Raw genomic sequence first — 14,599 nt, 5'->3', positions numbered from 1 at the left:
TTGAGGAAATGATCTTATTCCACAGCTGGATTTATAGTAACTATTAAAATCCACTTAATCTCTGGGAATTGTCATGAATCTGTAATGCTAAATTAACTTTAGAAGTGGTGGTATTATTTGAGTATATTTTAATAAATAAGGTTTTCTCCTAAAGTTCAAAGTAGTGCAGAGTTTTGATATGACATACTCAAAACAGTCAATTAAACTAAAAGATGTAAAAGGAAATAAATATGGGTATTTAATAAATTCTGAGAAGTTCTTTAAGATGTAGTAGATAAGGGCTGTATATCAACTCTAAGGAAGATTGGCATCAATACGCTTTTGAAAAAAATTTAAATTACAAGAAATTGACTTCACATAGCACTTCATAATTTCCCTCATCAAATCCTAAAGACGATATTAAAACATCTGTTTTTTAAATATCTTGCTGACAGTAGAATGCTATAACCCCAGGGAGTCTCCTAATTTTGCATAAAATTTACATACTCATAAATAAATTAACATGGGGGAATAAGGATATCATTTGCAAACAATGCAGGTATTTTCAACATAATCTCTTAATAACTAGCTTAGGGCAGAGAACAATAGTTTAAAAATATATTTCCCTTTCATAAGCATAAGAATTTTTTATAATATTTTACAGTGCTCAGTTTTCTCTTATTTACTCTCAAAAGTTCAAAGATAGCTCAGCTGCTTCAAAATTCACTGCTAGATACATTGCAATTATGTAACAATGGTATTTAAAGTGTGCCGTATATGGTAGGCTCTAATACCAAATTGTCTAGCAAACATATAGAGGACCTGGATATGAGACACAGAGGGTAAGATGGACCCTTATCTTCTCTTAGCCTGTCACAAAACAACTTTAAATACATTTAACCTAAGCAACCACATTTCATTTAAATACCAACATCATGCATCCTTCATTTAGTTAACTGTGCATCCTTAATACTGAAGTGAAAAAAAAATCTTCTCCAATGTTGATTTTATTCTCACACATACCTAAAAACCAATGGAGTAGGCTAGGAAAACCTCTCCATACAGGTAACTGTCAAATCTGCTTTCAACAGTCTTCATTGTTGTTATTATTAATGGAACCTACTTGTTACACTGTTACAGAAAATCATTATTCTAATACAATTAAAAACTAGCATCTTGATCCCCTGACTCTTGCTGTCATAGCTGGGAAGAAGAAAACAGGGGAGACTTTGATCACTGTGGTTTCAAGGAAGACAAAAGATGTCTCTGTCCAAATTACACCAGGCCCCTGAGCAGCTCACAAATGTATACAATTGGAGAAATACCTTTTATTTTCAAATATAGTTACTTCAAGCAGTATGGTGGGTGCTATATTAACACATCACATTATTATGATATCCATCATCATAGTCTGGTGAAGGAGTTCCTTAGCTGGCACTCATGTGCCAGAGATAAGAGTTACAGAAATAATAATGCTTTGGATACTATATTCAAAGCTTTATCTAAATGCATTTATATGAATATTGAAAAGAAATGGGGCTCTTAGATTTTGACAACTTCCCAAGCAATAACACTAACACACACACACACACACACACACACACACACACACACAAACTAGTGCTTTGGTGTGAATGACATCGTTGAAAACAAGATTGGCAAGGGTTTAGAGAGAAAGAATGTAAGTACCTCGCAGCTGAGCAGGATCTAACAAAGCAGATTGCAGAATGGCTGCAGAGAGGAAAGGGGGACAAATAGAACAGTTGTTGTTAGGCCATAGCACCAACTGTATTGGCTTCAAAATTTAACTCAAACCAGAGAGAGGGAAACGTGAACTCACTGGGTGAAGTTGTCTTCCCAGAATGGCTCTTCATCTATGACCTTTTATAACTGACTTTTTAAAATAATTACCCTTTAGAATGATCCTCCTAGACCCATGTAGAACATGAGCTAAACCAATAGCAGGACTTAGATCCCAAAAGACTGAGTCCAGGCCATTGATGCCATCTCTGTTAAATAATATTAAGTAGAATACTTTCCTAATTTGTAACAGAACACCAGAAAGAAAGAGACAAAGAGAGAGAGATGCTTACAGTCATTTGAATGAAAATGTCATTAATAGGTCAAGTAATGAACAAAGGAACTATGTGATCATGAACTCTTTGCCTCTGTCTGCTCTAACTCTTCCCATCTGTTGATGGTCACAAGATGGTTGGGACAATTTCGCTGTTCATATCCATTAAGTCCTATTCAGCATAACCAGAAAAATACCTGAGATTAATGCTAATAGACTCACTAAGTTATAGGTCCATTCTGGGATCATTGTAGAATATGGGCTGTAAAATACAGTGATTAGCTTAGTCAATCAGGAGCCATTGTTGGACTTTAGGATAGAACTAATCTGGTTCAATTAATTGGAAAGAAAAGAGAGTTTGTGCTGTTTTCACTGGGGCTGGGTGTTGGGCATGGGGGCATGTTCTACCAGAAGAACACCAGATTTCAAATGAAATGGGCATTGATCAAATCGTAACATGAGATCCAGGGGCAAAGGAGAAGCGCTAGGTTCAAATAAGATTTAAAACAGCAGTTTTTTTGATTAATGGTTAAGCTTCCTGGAGCTGTTGATCTGTGGTAAGGAGTCATTGTTGTGTGGTGGATGAGGCCAGTTTAAGATGCAGGAGCAAATCTTTATCCCTGGGCCCTTCCCCAAGATATCACCATCACCAACACTGTCAACTCGTAACTTCTCATCAGCAGGAGAAGACAGTGAACTTACACACGCCTCCATTCTTCCTTGTCTTCCAATTCTTCCATTTCAAAGCCAGACCCCATCACACAAATATTTGATCATATAAGATCCCAGTCACACTGAGTCAGAAACATAGTGGATGAGTGAAATAAAAAAAAAAAAATCTGTCAAAAAGAGTAAAGTGTCTAAGATTTTTACAGTCCTGGGAATCTAACATGGTAGATCACAATAGTATCATAGGTGCTGGCAGGGGACACAAGACTCCTTGTTCAAACACAAAGGGTGGCTTATTATTCACTGCTCCAACAGCTAGAGGATCAGTAACTGAGCTATCTACCCCCTACACACACACACACACACACACACACACACACACACACACACACACACACACACACACACACACACGGTGATCCAAGATAGGTTGAATGAAACCTGTCCATGCTGTGCAGTGCATTCCAGAGAGGCTCTCAAAAGCCTACAGAACAGAGCCTGAATGGCAGCAAACAGACATGTCCATTGTTGGGGGGAAGGTTCTCACCTCCCCAGGATGTTCACTATTAACAACAAAATCTTTAACGACAGCACAGAACCAAAGCGGCCAGTTTCCCCATTCACAGCAAGTGCAGAAACACGAGAGCACCAAGGAAGTGCCTCTCAACTTTCTTCCCAGTACCTAAGCAAAGATTTATTTCTAAAAATCACAGCCACCATCTAATCCTCAGTGAGAAGGAAAAGGAGAAAAGTAACAGTGGAAAGTGAGAAAGAAAAGCTGTAATTGCCGAAAAATTCTCTTGCTTTGTTGTCCAAGGGGACCTTACCACTATACACTACACCGCAATACACAACCATCTTTAGAGGAGCAAGGCAATGGTAGGGGTAGCAAATCCTCTAGTTCTGAATTTCAAACTAATAGTGCTTTATTCTGCCTTTGTGACAATGCTGTTTGATAAGCAAGTGTGTTCTGCTGTCTTTTGGGTGGAGTGAGACATGGAGGAGGTAAGGCCACACCGGTTATATCTGGATAATTTAATTACAAGGTAGCATCATTAGTAATAAAAAAAATAAAATTTGCTACATGATTTTAAATATATGTCACATAAGTAATAATACAGACATATTCTTACACATATGTAAGGATACATGTGCGAGATATAATTGAGTGCTATATGCATAATGTAATGGATTGGGGGTGATTATTATATTATAGCTCTTTCACACAACATGAAGTTTTCAAAAGACAAATCCTTAAACTGTTACCCTGATTAATATTTCCTGATTAGAAAGACTGTTAATCACATTGTCTAAACTCTGTCACAACTTTTAAAAAAGATTATTGATGCAAGTATTTGTTCTTTTTATGAGCTGCTTCAAAATATTCTAATTATACATACTTTCTCAGTAACATAATGTACACTGCAATACTCAAACCACTCTACAAATGAGATTTTTTTATCATTTAAATAAGGGATATTAATGATCTGATGCAAGAAAGATTTATAAAGTGCGTATATTCAAAACACGTGGCAAAAAGCTGTTAAAAAGAGCAGATAAAAGCTCTTCAAGGGGTGGGGGTGTTTTCATATCTGAGACGCAGTCTGTCATACAGTACCACAGTCATGAGTTTCATTTTAATCTGTAACGTGGTAGCAGATTGTCAAAGGGGTTAAGGATGATGTCAACCATGCCTCCTTTCAGCTCTCAAGAGTGTGGCAAAATGTATGATTTGGCATAGTCATGACACAGATCTGCATGTGTATGTCTTCAATAATTCATGTTGCAGCTTGTCTCACTGTGGGGACAGATGTCAGTGAAACCAGTGACAGCCGATCATGCTGATCCCACATGCAATCACGTGGGGCCGATCCCACAGTGACACTGAGCTTGCTGGATACTTGCTCCACTCCACTGGCACTGAGAAAATAGAGTCCAGCAAGTTCAGGTCTAGGGATCCCTGTATTATTACACAAGGAGCACATCCTTACATGTGTCTGTGTTTTCATATAATTTCTCAAAAAACTGGAAGTTTTTATAATTTTGACAGGATATGCATGATAACATTTTTGACCCTTGAATGTCATATGTACCAGGGCATTAATACACACACACACACACACACACACACACACACACACACACACACACACACACGCAAGCAGAAATCTCTGAATACAAGGCCAGCCTAGTCTATAAAGCAAGTTCCTGACCAAATTCCATGCCAGCTAGGCTTATACAGTGAGACAGTGTCTCTGAAAAACACACTACACATAAATTCCTAACAAAATCAATTATTTGCAATAATGCATAGAAATATATGTCTCTTGCAGGTGATTCTGTAATATCAATTTTGAATAATCCGTCATTGCTACTTCATGGTAATTATATGTAACCAATGTGACATATTCAAAAGATTACAACAGCCGTGTGTGTGTGTGTGTGTGTGTGTGTGTGTGTGTGTGTGTGTGTGTGTGTGTGTGTGGTTTTTGAGACAGGGTTTCTCTGTTAACAGACTTGGCTGTCTTGGAAATCATTTTGTAGATCAGGCTGGCCTCGAACTCACAGAGATCCTCCTGCCTCTGACCCCTGAGTGCTGGGATTAAAGGCATGTGCACATGCCCAGCCTACAACAGCTATTTTGACCTCAACAACTTATCTTCATTTCTCATCAAGAATAGTATTTTCTTTTAATATTAAACATTAATAAATGTGATCAAAGCAATTCTGATTCTATCCTCATAACAGCACAAGAACAAAACAAACAAAAAACCACCACACGTGCACAGAAACAAAACATACATAGAGGAGGAAATCAACTAATCCTAATTCTGACATTTCTTCTTTTCTTTGCAAAAAGAGAGAAGTGGGGTTGGTGGGAAGACAGACATAGAGAAAAAGAAGGGTTCACTTTTATTAGTCAACTCTAAAATGCGGAGGACTCGAAAGAAGATGTGGACTTGACCCCACATCTGTCTGTAACACTATGAAGTATGACAGAGCACATACTGAATGCCAAGTGAAGCCAGAGTACTTCTCATCCCATACACTTTTATAAACATCATAAAAGCACCTAAGAACTAACCTAGAAGCTGCAGACTACAGATCTTCCAAAGGGGGTGGGGTGGGACTTGTTTTAAAGTTCTTTTTCTTTTTAAATTTCCAATGTATTTTAATATGTTTGGAAGACGTAATTTAGCTGACTTGTTAAAAAGTAAGACAAATAACATTTAAGTCTAAAAACATTCAATTCCATGTATATAAAATAAAAAACATTAATAAAAGAGATTGTTTCAAATACTATGAGAGCAATACAAACACTTATTTTTCATTACTTAAATATGGACAATAAAATGTAAGATAGGGAAACTCCCTCCTACCCAGATTAGTGTAACCCTTATACATTCACCTCTGACATGTTTCAAGGCAAGGGAGCCAGAATAAGAAAATATAGCTGAAGTCATGTAAGTCTAGTTTCTAGCTCAAAGTACTGATTTTCTATTTGCACATAAAGAAATTCAATGCTGGCAGTACCTAAGTCCTTAAAAGTCCAAATGTTGTTTAATATTTCTAAATCCCAAGAAGAGCTCTGGTTATTAACTTCTTAAATAACATAAGAAAAAATGTTAACTTCCATTTAGAACCTGCATTATCTCTAACTAGAAACACTATGTGTATGTGTACATGAGTAAATACGTGTTTGTGTGTGCATTCACATATATATATATATATATATATATATATATATATATATATATAACTCACATGTATATTCATGTATTTCTGAAAGAAAAAATACATGAACACTGATGGATTTTTGTGGTTACATCATATGTTCTTTTGCCATTGCTATCTTATCCTTAGACATAAGGCTCTAAAAAAAAAACAAAAAAACAGTGTCTCGATATGTAGCCCTGCATGGCATGCCTCTGCTTCCTGAATGCTGCTGAAAGGCCTGAACCACCACTCCTGGCCTAAACGTAAGGCATTTTAGTTAGCTTTTGAGTCATTTCATTTTTTCATGACGATTTTATTGTTTTGCAGAAGAAGTCGCCGGGTCCCTTCTAAGGGACCCTACATCTGTTCTTTCTATTCTAAATCCAATACATTTAGGAAAAGATCCTGTCTGTCAGGGAGTGGTGGCTCACACCTCTAATCCTAGCACTTAGGAAGTGAAGGGCGGAGGATGGCTGCAATTTCAAAGCAAGTGAGTGAGTTCTGAACCAGTCTGGTTTCCTAGCCTCAAAGGGAGACTTCATTTAAAAAAAAAAAAAAAAAAAAAAAGATTTTTCTTTGTCAGAGGATTAGGTTGTTTCTGAGAAATATTCTGACTAAGCAAGGGAGTTTGTCTACGCTACCATGCAAACTGTTGCCCAACCCTGGGTACCTCCCCCCACCCGTACTAGAGGTACATTTACATAAACATTTCCAATCACAGCTCTGTAAAGAGATGGTATAATAATTCATGACTTTTAGGTAATATGTCATATGAATCTTAACATATGGCATTGCACTCCACAATGGCAGTCTTGGCTTCCAAAGGGACCTGGAAAACATCCAGGGAGATGAGAGAAAGCCAAACTTGATAGAAAACCGTATCGATGCTAATCCAGGTTTACACCTTTCATTCAGACTCAGAACTCTCTAGCAGATGGTTCAGTGTTGAAGCACTAATGTTAGCAAAATGTCAAAACTATTTTGCTAGACTCCCCAATTGTTCATACAGAATATTTTTCAAGTGCTGGATATCAAAACTGCATTAATGAATCATAGCATCCAGGTCTCTGATCACAAGTGCAGGGTTTTAGTTTCAATTTCCAAAGACAATCTGGCTTTGCTCTCTTGGAGGATAGCCAATCGGCTTTTACAAAAGAAAATAAAATTTCAGAAATTTTTGCCATGATTCTTGAGTCAACAAGGACCTACTCAAAGAAGACAAAAGAATGCAAGAGCCATTTGGCAGATTGCATTGTTAGGGGCTGTTGTATCAATTTAATGATTGGAGAAAAATGTCGAAAGATAGAATCTCTAATCGAAGATTTTAATCCTGAAATTCATAAAGAAAGGAGAATATGAAGATCAGAGTCCACAACTATCAGAATCTGGAGGCAGATATGCAAGAGATGAGTGGGCACCAGTCCTTTGTTAACATGTGTGTACACTGGATATGCAAGGGGTAGAAATAACCAAAGAGGACTCACATTAGGAGTTAACATAGCTTCTGTGTGTTATAGGGTAGAATTCCTGGAACACAATGTGAGCTCATCTGCATCCAAAGACCTAGCTAAGCATTATCACCTGATGCTTGTTTGTAGCTCTTCTATTTTCAATGCAATTTTTTTCTTCCAGTATCTAAAATTTTTATGTAATTTTGCAAATATCTAATCCACAAATGCCCTGAAGTATGTCAGGAGTTGCCCATAGCTACTTCACATTTGACTTTCCTGACCCCAATGTCATACCTTTCATTTTACGTCACACCTCCCTCCTTTGCTAATGCTTTCCATGTGAAGTGTAACCCCACTATGTTCCCAAACGTTTGAAAGAGGTAGCAAATTCTATGATAGCATGAGAAGACATAGAACCACATTAATATGGACAAATATTATGTGTTAACCAAAAATTGTTAAATGCTTAAAGGGAGGAAATGTTAACTACTCTGCTTTTCTTTTTTCTTTCATTAGATGCTGTATAAATGCATCAAATTATACTGTACTTCCAAAATTTATACAATAAAAATTTTAGAAAGAAGCCGGGCGGTGGTGGCGCACGCCTTTAATCCCAGCACTCGGGAGGCAGAGCCAGGCAGATCTCTGTGAGTTCGAGGCCAGCCTGGGCTACCAAGTGAGTTCCAGGACAGGTGCAAAGCTACACAGAGAAACCCTGTCTCGAAAAACCAAAAAAAAAAAAAAATTTTAGAAAGAAATAAAGACATACAAATAGGGAACTAGGTTCATAAAACATTCTTGCTTTCAAGATGTTTTGATGTAAATCTGTAGGATATGAATAGTACCACTAGAATCATGTTTTCCTGTGCAGGTTTCTTCAGCCACTGTAGTGGTACAGTCAATCAATCAATACTAACTGTTACAACAACGAGGGTTTTTTTTTTTTTAACACATCTGTTCAAATCCTGCCCATTAGCACAAGGCGAACTATGTAGGTGACCCACCCTGTGAGACAGTTCACATCATCTATCCTGTTCTCCAGTGACTTGTATTCCCAAGAATAAGGTCACTTATAGATACACCCATATGTTACACTTAAGAGGCTAGGGAAGATCAAAACCAAAAATGGTCATTAAACTTACCTGAGGAATTTGAGAGTTCAAAACCAATGTCATGTCCATGTCATGTACATCAAACTATCCCAAACTGAACTGGAACAGTAGACCTATACAGTCTGTCATTATATGTTACTTCCTACAGGATTGTAAGTCAGACTAGAAACATTCTCCTAACTATGTAATTTTTACACGAATGACTACTTAACGATTTCCCTCATTTCTAAGTCCTAATTTACTCATCTGCATCTCTTATGATTAATCATTTTATGTTCATATTTGTTCTTTATCAATTGCACTGCTGAAGACTGTCCATATTTCCTGAATGTTGTGACAGGAATTCTTTGCTGAAGCTTAAAAAAACAAACAAGAATGAAACAAACTAAGAGAATAACACTGTATTCCATTTTGTTCATTTAAAATATGTTACAAAACAGCTTTCAGTTTAAAAAATTTTGACAGTGTATATTAAATTTTTCAACTAACAGATGCACATACATAAAATTATATGATTGAAATTCAGTGTCAGGGGCTTTAGTCATTTAATCTGGGCAAATTCACAGCATTGGTTTATAATATTGCCCTTGAAATATCTCTATTTACTAATGAGAGGGTAGGATATCTATGAAATGATAACACAGAAATGTTTGTAAATTTTTAAATATAGTTTATGTGTTCTAAGAAGAGAATTACTGGGTTCCTTTTAAATGGAAATTGTTTCCTTTTTTTAAAGTAATAAAGTCATAAATCAATGAATGTATCTCACTTTACTATGGAAAGAAATCAGCTCTTGTCCTAATACTGTTGTTTAGAATTCTTCAATCCAAAACCCAAACTTAGGTCTTCGGAGTGCTCACAATTACTCAGTGCAGGTGGATGAGGGCATCTGTCAGGAGTATTTATGAGGCTTGCTTCATATTTTCATCCAGGTTCTAAGTTGACCTTAAAAAGAGCAACAGATGCATGATTTCAGCAAAGGCAACCCAACAGGGAACCGATTCTAAATTGCAAAGTCTAGTTCAACAGGGTCCAGCATCTACTCAAGTGCCTCTCTGGGTGTGAATCACCCGCACTGAAAACACATTCAGCTTCAGCTACCTGTCTTTCTTTTCATTCCAAGACATTTCTCAATGAAATTATTTTTCAATAATTTTCATTTTCAATGAATCCATGTATTGATTTCCATTCTGGAGCAAGCTCTCTAGTACATGGTGGACCACTCCTAACCAGTTAGAGACTGTCACCAGTTGGTAACCACACTTTACAGAGCAGATGTAAGGCATTGCCACGATTAAATATGTGGGGTGGAGATTTAACAATCACTCATGAAAATCCTGAGGCTTTAAAAATAGGTAACTGATATTTTTTCTAGTCAATCTTATTTTCTTGTACATAAGTAACTACAAGAATTAAAGAAAATATATTACTGCTCAGCAGAAAAAAAAAATGCTTGCAATAGGAGAAAAAGAAAAAGAGCACCAAAGACCGAGCGTTCACCATTCGCTCTATGTGTACTGTCCTTCCTGGTCTTCTAAGGGACTGGCACAGAGTGACTGTCAGAGCTCATTTTCTCCCCATTGTGGAGTGAGCCACTTCACAACCAGGCCTCAAAGAGGAGGCTCAGCCATTTCCCACCGAAAGATGAGGGACTTGAATTTATATTGGCTTAGGACATTCTGTTTGAATGATGCCAATAAAGTGAAGGGCATTTAAAGGGTATTGGTCTACATACAGGATCAAATCTGTTGAGAATACATGTCTTTCAAGCTAATGATATGTTATGATAGTTGTAGGTGGGAAATGCAACTTTTCTAAATGGAGAAAGAGACTCTTCACAAATCTTAAGATTTAATAAGTTAACCAAGAATGCCTCCTACAAGCCAAACTTCTCACACTTGCTTAAAACCAAACATATTTAGAATTAAAAGGCCTATGTATGTCCTTTTACATGCCACACAAACTCTTTCCCAGCACTCTTTTTACTTTGTGCTTTGAGACAAGCTTTCACTAAATTACTCAAACTGACAGGGAACTCACTGCATAGCCCAGGTGGGTCTTGAACTTGTGACTCTCCTGCCTCAGGCTCCTGAGTAGCTGGGATTTCAGGCCTATGGCACAGACCCAGCTTTCTCACCTTTTTAATAACCATAAATACCAGACATACCATGTCCATAAAAACTAAGTTTGAGGCCACCAGTTAATTCCCTATAGAGCAATAACTGGGCACCCAGAGTCAGATGCCTATGTCTCAGCCCCATCTAAATTCCAGCACCGAAGATGGTCTTAGGTAAATGACTTTGTCTTTTTCTGTTCAGTTCATCAAGCTATGAAATAAAGATGACCACAGAATTGACTTTTGGAGTAAGAATTGCATGCAACGATTGAGTACAGGTTGTAACCCAGCAAAAACAGTAAACACTTAATATAAGTATCTATAATTATTGGATAGAACAGGAAACTTGGGTTTACAAAAGGGCCACTTTAGTTACGATCCCAGAGTCCTAGGAAAGAGTATCAGGCATTAGTATTTTTGTTTGTTGGAAAGAGGAAGGTTGTGTTTGTCTGGCCCAGACTCTATGTAGACCAGGCTGGCATTCAATTCACAGAGCTCTACCTTCCTGTCTCCCAATGCCACATTATTATTTTTACGGATGTGTTGACCTTAAGGAAGTATGTTTTCATTCCAAATAGGACAGGGTCATTTACAAATATTATTAAACATGGAATATTCTTAAAGCAAAATATAAAATGTATTTTACCCAGAGCTTTCTGACCATTTTTTCAAACAGGGCTCTATTGGTAATAATGGCTTTGTCATAAGACATTTAATTCTAGGAAAGGTGGCTGTGAATATTCAGTAGGGCTCCAGGCTAGCGGCTTTGTGGTTAGTTTCCTTGTCTTCTATGAAGCCCTTGAAAAAGGTCACAAACAATCTGCTCGTTTTTCTTATTAAAATAAAGATGGAAAGCATTGATGGTAACTCTGCCCAGCAGCTAACTTCATCATCTGTAGCAGTTCCAACATATGCTTGTAAGATAATGAAAAATATAGCATTAAATACAGCGGCAGATTGAATCTTGTTTCAGGGTAAATATAGTAAGTCATTTTTTTCCCTCCTCATTTCCTCAGAACCTGTTTAGCATTACACTGTTAATATCATCACTGATACATGACAAAAACATTGCATAATATACTGCATCTCAGACCAAGCCCTGCATAAAAGTGAGCAACAGAAAACTACGAACATTAATCTAGCATTCAAAATAATGAAGTGCTCCCAGCCAGCCCTCTTCCAAAGCCTTTCACTTGTATGGTATTGTAGGAACAAATGGTTTTATAAATCTGACATGCTTTTCTGGTCTCAGTTAATATTATGAAAACCTCATTTTTCTTCACAGTAGTCTATGTTGAAAAAATTTAAGGATCTATTCTGCAAGCAATTGGAAAAATCTCCTATGCAATTTTTATGATGTAATAATTTCTAAAAAGCAAATTTTTATTATAAAAAATTAATTTTGTCGATACCATTAATCTTCAAGAAGCAGGAAAATAGACATAATCATTTTGAATGACAACATCCTGCTACAGCAAGTTATTGCTTTGGAAAATTACAGCTGTTCAGAAGACTATTTATGATGTGTATTTTAATTTCATAATAATTTTCACTTTCTAGTAATAAAAATATTTAGTCATTAATTTGAAAGACAAATCAGGTGGGCTAGCAATAATTGGATATATACTTGTATTAAGGGGCATATCTCCAGAATTTTTTTATATAGTAACACACACAAAATTCTAAAAACCTTATCATATTTAAATGAAGATATTATTTAAGAATATAACTATTCATTTATGAAGATGAAAACTCATTTGCTGGCTGGCATTTGATGCTATTTACCCCTGAGTGGTGACATTGGGGAACTCTGGGTGTTTCCGGCTTTGGTGTCAGTGGGGCTTCTTTCCCCACACTCTAACCATTGGGTCCTGACCATGCTTGATCTCTCAGGCTATTTGCATCACACCAAAGGACACCCTGCTTTCCTCTCCTAGCAGGTTCTTCCTGTGTTTCTGGCATCATAGGCCCCATTCAGAAGTGATATTAGGAAGAGCATCTTCCCTCTACTGGCTCTCATTTACAGAAGCAATAAATGGCTCAGCTGCAGCCATTACTTCAGGATCTAATTAAAACAGGGGCTTGCAGATGCTGTGATTTTTTTTTTTTTTTGATGCCTAATGATACAAGCAATGGCATGGAGCACATATGCTCACTTTCTATTCTTCAACAAAGACCACAGCGAACCTGAATGTGTGGTGCTCTTCCTCGCAGGGTTATAGTTGAACGCTTTCAGAAGAAATAACGATGACAAACAACCATTAATCATGTGACTGTGCAGTGCAGCCTAAGATTTAATGTCTTCTTTTCTTTTTATTTGATTTTTAAGTATTTTAGATGTATTTATTTTCTTTTATGTGCTCAAGTGTTTTGCCTGCATGTATGTATGTGCACCACATGCATGCCTGGTGCCCTCAGAGATCAGAAAAGGGGTTCAGGTCCCCTGGGAACTGGAGTTACGGATGGTTCTGAGCCATCATGTGGGTGTTGGGAACTGAACCTGGGTCCTCTGTAAGAGTAGCAAGTACTCTGAAACACTGACCCATCTCTCTAGCCTCCATCCTCTTTTCTTAAAGCTTGAAAACCAGTGATGTGGAAGCAGCTAGGCCAAAAGGACTCAGAATTACACCCACACAGGCATTTCACAAGGAATAAAGTGTTTAGCTTGTACTCTATGCATCTTTAAGAACTGTGCATCATTGCACAAACTGAGGTGGATATATAAGATACACTAAAGCTAAAAATCATAATAATAAATGCCATGTTAACCCACCACCCAATTTAAGAATAATTTCACAAATAGCACTGATACCTTTTAAAAGTTTTACTATATTCATTCCAAGATACTCACTTTGCCTCTGATAGTCCCCAAGTCAGAGATTATTTGGAAACATGCTATATAATTTCTGAATAGTTGGTTTTTGGTCGGTGTCTTATGTGATCAAGTACTATTTTGATTCCATTATGAAGAACTTAGTGGATACCATTTGAATCCACTTGACTTTATTGACCTGTTTCATGGCACAGAAGATGGTCTATTTTGGTAATTACATCTTGTGGACTTCTGCCATTTAAGGTAAATGGTTGTGTAAATTACACTCAGGTAAAGCTGGCTCTTAGTCTTGTTCGAGTATTTTATACATTTATTGATTTAATAACTATAGTATTTTATCAGTTATTGAGGGTAAGACAATGAATAATCAAACATTTATCAATCACACTTCCGTACAATTTACTCCCTGCATTTTCAATGTATATTATTAGGCATATAAAATAAAACCTTCAGAACTGATGCTTCTTATGAAATGATCCTCTTTTTCTCTAATATTAAGTTTGGTTTGGAGCTAGGTATGATGGGGCATGCCTGGAATTCTAGCATTAGAGAGACTCAGGCAGGAAAACTTCCACAACCACAAGGCATCTGAATTCCATAACAAGATGCTTGTGGTAGTTTGAATGTAATTGGCCCCCATAAGCTCTT

The sequence above is a fragment of the Peromyscus californicus genome, unplaced genomic scaffold, assembly GCF_007827085.1.
Source record: "Peromyscus californicus insignis strain IS unplaced genomic scaffold, ASM782708v3 Scaffold_13__1_contigs__length_99412109, whole genome shotgun sequence".
NCBI classification, from domain to species: Eukaryota; Metazoa; Chordata; class Mammalia; order Rodentia; family Cricetidae; genus Peromyscus; species Peromyscus californicus.
Note: the sequence above shows the minus strand (reverse complement) of the source record.